The following is a 6,000-nucleotide window of genomic DNA, read 5'->3' on the forward strand; positions in this document are numbered from 1 at the left end:
AGGTCTTGCCAAAAAGGGTTTCTGTTGTGAGGCCACCCTCTTCCAGGTCTTTTGGCTAGAGGCAACAGCCTTTCTTGAAGCTTTTCTTTGTCTGTGCCAGATAACAGTTCTGGGTTAGAATCTTCTAGAGCTCTCTGTCCAGGCTATAAGAGAGGATAACAAAATCCAGGGAATTCACTGTTATGCGGTTCCCCAAGTAGGGAGAACTCTAGGCAATGCACAGTGTACCTTCCTCTTTCTGCTTTTCAGTGTCCTTGTTTGTTGTGTTAGGTCTAGGGTTTTGTTTTCCTTTTTGTTTGGTTGTAAAAAAAGGACTTTTGGAGGAAAGTCCTTTTTCTCCTCCTTCTTTGGAAATATATTTTTCATCTATTGTAACATATTTTTCTATCATCACCTTACTCTACCCACTTTCTATTGATGAACATATAGCCCCCTCCCCATACTTCACTCTATCTCAGAATCTTCTCAACAACTTCTGAAAGCTTCTAAGAGTAATTCAGACATAGGTATTCTTGGCCACCATGGGACATCAGCGATTTTCCCTTCTTTTGCCTTTCTCCCATCAGCAGTGTCATTTATGAAGCCTTGTAAAAGTGCATCCTCCTGCTTGTGCTAATTTTGATGAGGATTCTCAAAATCACACTGTGGGAGTTAGATACTGGTTCAAAGACATTGTGCTGAAGTTCAAAAAATGTCCATCCTTTACGTTCATACCTGTTCAGGAGGTACAAGAGTAAGTCAAAATGATTTAAAGGTGGTCATTTGCACTTCTCATAGTTCCGAATGTTTTTGTGTACCACTCATACTAGGTTTAAAAAATGTCTTGTGAAAATTCATACCTACCCAGAACCTGTGAATGTGGTATTATATAGAAATGATGTCTTTGCAGATGGAATCAAGTTAAGATGAGGCCATGAGTATGTTAAGATGGTCCCTAAATCCAGTAAGGCTCATATCCTTATAATTGGAAAATTTGGACAGAGAAATACATAGAGAATACCTGAGTGAATTAATAAACTATACTTAGTTAGCTTCTGCTCTGTACTCAAGAAAGTGAGTTCTGAGTTCATACATTAATCATAGAAAACGGAAAGATAAGATAGAACATAGTAAGTAGATTGCTGTAAACCTTTTCCTTAACTTTGCCTTAGACTAGGGACATGCATTCTTGTGTTGAGAGCTATATATATCTTGCATCTAGGTTGTTTAACTTAAATTCCAGAGTTGTTCTATTATACTTACCCTTTAGCTTTAAGTTGCCATTACCTATGCTTTCCCCCTGATTGTATCATCATTTCCTATTATCCATTTTGGAGCAGACAAAAAGAAAACCATATGATGAAGCCGAGCACCTGACATTGTGGAGTTCCATCAGTTAAACTTACTAAAGAGACAGTGAATGAAAACCAGAATGTTCATGACAAGTCTGTAGGTGATTTTATCTCCATTTCCATAACTCTCACATTAATTAGTTTATACATTAAGGCTTTGCCTTAACGACAGCACATATTTCAGAGCAAGCTCAACAGCTTTCTGTGGTTGACACAGATAGCTACATTTTCTTCCTTGCAAACCTGGTCTGGGACCAAAGATACAATTAGAATGACAGCTGCATATCAGAACCAACTGTCCAGTACAAACTAGGGAGAAAGCTAAGTAAGTTTGAGGTTTAGTGTTAAGCTTTAAGAGGTCTGCTGCCTAACTGAGGACAAACTGATTTTTAAGCTGTGGGTAAGTAGAGTTGGGATGTGAGATTTGCTTATAGAATGTAAGCAGGCTGGCCCAGATAAGTGAGAGAAGCTGACAGATGCCTTGGAGAACATAGAGGGCATCATGTAGATGGCGTATATATCAAAAGCTGATATATCTATGATTGTGCTAAATATCCATCTCATATGGGTTTCCTTATATAAGAAGGCTTTTATTTGTGAAGATATTTTAGGGATACAGAGCCATTGTCCGGCTGGCAGCATGGGCCAGACTCATCCATTCTACTGTGCTTAGGCTGGTATATGAATACAAAATCTCAGAGCACACAATAAGGGGTGCTGTCTTTGGGGAATCCCTGCTGTGTTCATAGTTCAATGAATTATTTTCTTTTGCTTGAATACCCATTGCTTACTCTGAATTTGTTTTAATACATGAAGAGAGTAAGACTCAGAGACTATAAAAAACCCATGTACCTTTCATAGAAAATTCCATTTGTCAAACACGGAGAAATAAAGGACTCCACTGAATCCTTTCTAACAGAAGGTGATGGGGTTTATACGATCCAAACAGTGATGATCCTGTAGTACCCAAAACTTTGTCTTACTTGTCAAACAGGAAGAATAATCAAACTACTGACAGGTCTGTCCTTATGGTTCTCAGGAAAAATGGACACAGCTACCAGAAACGGTCTGACATATGCTATTCCAGCCCACCGAAAGTCCAACACGTCCAGCCCGCTGCACAGACTTACTCATGAAGGGAAATGTCAAGTGGAGAAGCAGAGAAAAAAAGAAACACAATCTAAATACACATATGCATAATATCCGTGCAAGTATTGGGATTTCTAGCAGGTTTCTCTTAAGTAGCACCCATTTTCCCTGCTTCAGTTCTGAAATATTTGAAACATAAAACAAGAATGGCTCATAGTAACCATAGAACTCCTCTATTATTGATTTTAGCCAGGCTGGAGGACATGACCGGGTATGTTAATCAAGTGGATCTGCAAATACTTAACTGCAGAATTAAACACACTTCCCCATCTGGACCTGCAAGTGTTGACCTTAAGGCAAGATTGTTTTTATGACAGGAAGTGAGCTAGCCTTTAAAGAAACAGGAGACTTCTGACTTCCTGAAACATCTGATCCCCAAGGGAAAGAGGGGCCAAGCTCAGCAGAGAATGCTCAGTTATTCTTCCCAAATGTATCAGTTATATAATCTCTACACAACTCCTAGGCATGCATGACAGACGGACAAAGACGCCTCGCTGGCCTGAGATGGTCTGTGTTCTGTCTATGGAATATGTGTCTCCTGGAGCTGTTCTCAGACAACCCACACTCTGTCTATGGAAGGTGTATCTCCCCAAATAAATCCAATTTCACTTAAAAACAAAAAAGAAGTAACTGTCCATGGGCTCTTCTAACCATTTATGGGAAAAAATATCAGACATAAGGATTTTCCCTCAATACATTGCTTTTTATATATACATTATTTTTGGCTCTCTGTGCCATATTTAGTTACATCTCTAAGAGCTGTATCTTAATTCATCAATTCTTCCATCCAGAGTTTATAAACACCTGTTGAATTTTATATGCTTAGAGACTAAGTTTTTCATTTGAAAGTTTTCTAATTAATTATTTTTATATCCATCTGTACTAATATAATTTCTGCCTCTACTTGCTTTCTAATTTCCTGTTCTCCTCTGTAAATATTATTCCTTTTTTCTCTTTATACTACTGTAATGCCGTTTTAGAATGCTCTGTTTTCCTTTTCATTTAGAGCAAAGTAATCTGCTTCATGTTTACAGTTTCTTTTAAACTTTGTTTTCCATCATGGGGTTTGGAATTTTGATATAAAGGCTCATCTTGAGGAGGAGCTTTTGTTTTGCTTTGTTCTACCTTTTCTTGTGTGTTTTATCCTCTAATAATTGTATGTTTGCCTCTATTGATCCCACATGGACCCTAATCCATAGCTAACTCATTTTGGTGGCTCAAGCTTCTGTTCCATTACATTATGTTACTAAAGATTTTGCAGACATATCCCTGAAACACTGGGGAGCTTGGTCTATGTTACAGCCCATTTCCATTTCTACTTTGAGGTACACAGTTACATATAAATTGTTGTCAGAGACCATTGTCAATTTTAGCTATTTTCAGGTTTCCTTCAGGGTCAGAGGAATTCCACTGTAGTCTCTAGATTAGGCGGAGATTACTCTGTACTCTCCTTCTCTTGAGGTAGATTTAATTCCAGTTCCCAAGAAGATTCACCTGATTATTCATTAGGAGCCAGGTAAACCATTGGATCTTTTTCAGTAGTTGTTGAAGATGGTGAGAGAATTACGTGGGAAATTGCTTTATTTCCTTTCCTTTAGCTGTGTTAAACCAATGACCCTGTGTATTTGGCTGCAGAGAACAGCGCCAGAAATTCTCCTGCCTTTATAAATATGTACTGATAGATGACAAACAAATATATCTGTGTGTGTGTATTTATATACACACACACACACACAAGATACATTAAAGTGACCAAAAAATTGTCTAAGTGTATAGTAGTCAAAAGGGAAAAATTTTGGACTAAACTTCACAACAAATGCTCTACTCTTTGTACCCATAGGGCTCCCCTTTTCCAGTGAACGCTTCTCTGTTGCTCCCAGAGAACAGCCTTCTATTAAGGCCTTCATGTGATTCCATGACGCTCACTCACATTGTCAGGAGTAATCTGCTTTGCAGAAGTCCACCAAAGTTAAGTGTTACTCTCATCCAAAATATCCCACCTTCCCGGAAACATCCAGAGTAATGTTTGATTACATATATGTGTACCATGGCCCAGCCAAGTTGACACATAAAATTTACCACCACAGCGCAGCGGTCATGTCAAGGCTGGACTGGGAGAGGCTCCCCTGCCAAGCTGACTCTCTGTATCCTGATGAGGCTCAAGTTCTTGGTAACTGTCAGCTGGAGACAGTCCCTTACCACAGTTCTCTTTAGAACTGTTCACAACACGGTAGCTAGTTTCTCCCAGGTCAAGTGAGGTGAGAGAGAAAACAAGAAAGGATGCCCATAATGGAAAAACAGTCTTTTTATAACCTAATTTCAGAATTGACATACCTACCATCTCTTCTGTGATATTCTGTTCTTTGGAGGTGAGTCAGTAGGTCCAATCCACATTCTAGGAGAGGGGACTACCCATGAATTTGAGCGGCAGTAAGCAGAGATTATCGGGAGCCATCTTAGAGGCTGCGCACCTCAGTGTGTGTATAATTTAAGTATGGTTATTATGTATTTTCAATGGCAGAAAAATGTTAAAAGTTCTCATTTTTTTGCAGTGATTGTTTTCAGTATCAAAAGGACAGTAAGAAAAGACACTTCCTCTGCATCGTCACCCTCAGCATTCTTATTTTAAAGTGCATATGATGTCTCATTGAGGAATCAGCAGTGTATGGCCTGAGGGCCACATTCAGCATCCTCCTGTTTTTCCTATGGCCTACTTGGTAAGAATGTTTCTTAACACTTTTAAAGTGTTTGCAAAACAAAACAGAACAAAACAAACAAACAAAAATGAAATAAAGAATAATACAAATGCAACAAAAATTACATGTGGCCAACAAAGCTTATAATATTTCCTGTCTGATCCAATAGAAAAAAAACTTGCCAACTTTGATCTGGTTTTACTTTCAGAAAGGTAATGAATAAAATACAAATTTCATTGGATATGTAATTCACCAAATTATACTTTGAAATTAATATGGAACAGTAAAGGAAAAACAATTTTCCCTTTTATATTTTATTATAAATGATACAAATTAACAAATAATCCATGATCCTATTTTTCCTACTTTTGATTTCCCTCAAAGTATATCTAAGTTATTATGAATCGTATGAGGTGGTAAATTCCAGCTTGATATCTGTGTATGGAAAGTAAAGGACAAAAAGGCTAATACAGAGAAATCCCAGGGTGAAAAACAGTAGTTGATACATGGACTGTAGTAAGAGAAGACTGGATTCATACATTCATTTCTGTAGGATGTTCATCTTTTTGACACATCACAGTGGGTGAAACCTTCCAAAATGAAGAGAGGACTCAGGTCAGTGGGTTTCTGAGAGCAGGCTTCAACAAACCCCTGCCTTTTGTCCATGGGGGAGAGAAAGAAGAGAGGAAGTGAACAAACATTATTGATTGTTTAATATTTACTGAGTAGTTTCAATCATAGGGAACCTGGAATACTTTTGAACCACCACTGTATTTAATGACAAGATTTTGAAATCCTATACCAAACTCTGCCTCCCATGCAAG

At 38.1% G+C, this 6,000-nt stretch overlaps 1 long non-coding RNA gene across 1 annotated transcript in view; it reads left to right on the forward strand.

Annotated features, from left to right (window-relative positions):
* Positions 1–5,176, forward strand: part of LOC140700442 (uncharacterized) — a 52,023-nt gene extending 46,847 nt beyond the window's left edge. The window contains exon 3 of the long non-coding RNA XR_012078837.1: positions 5,033–5,176. This is a non-coding gene — a long non-coding RNA (uncharacterized lncRNA). The remainder of the gene's footprint in view (positions 1–5,032) is intronic.
* The last annotated feature ends 824 nt before the right edge of the window (positions 5,177–6,000 follow it).

This window comes from Vicugna pacos, chromosome 2, assembly GCF_048564905.1.
Source record: "Vicugna pacos chromosome 2, VicPac4, whole genome shotgun sequence".
In the NCBI taxonomy this organism is placed as follows: Eukaryota; Metazoa; Chordata; class Mammalia; order Artiodactyla; family Camelidae; genus Vicugna; species Vicugna pacos.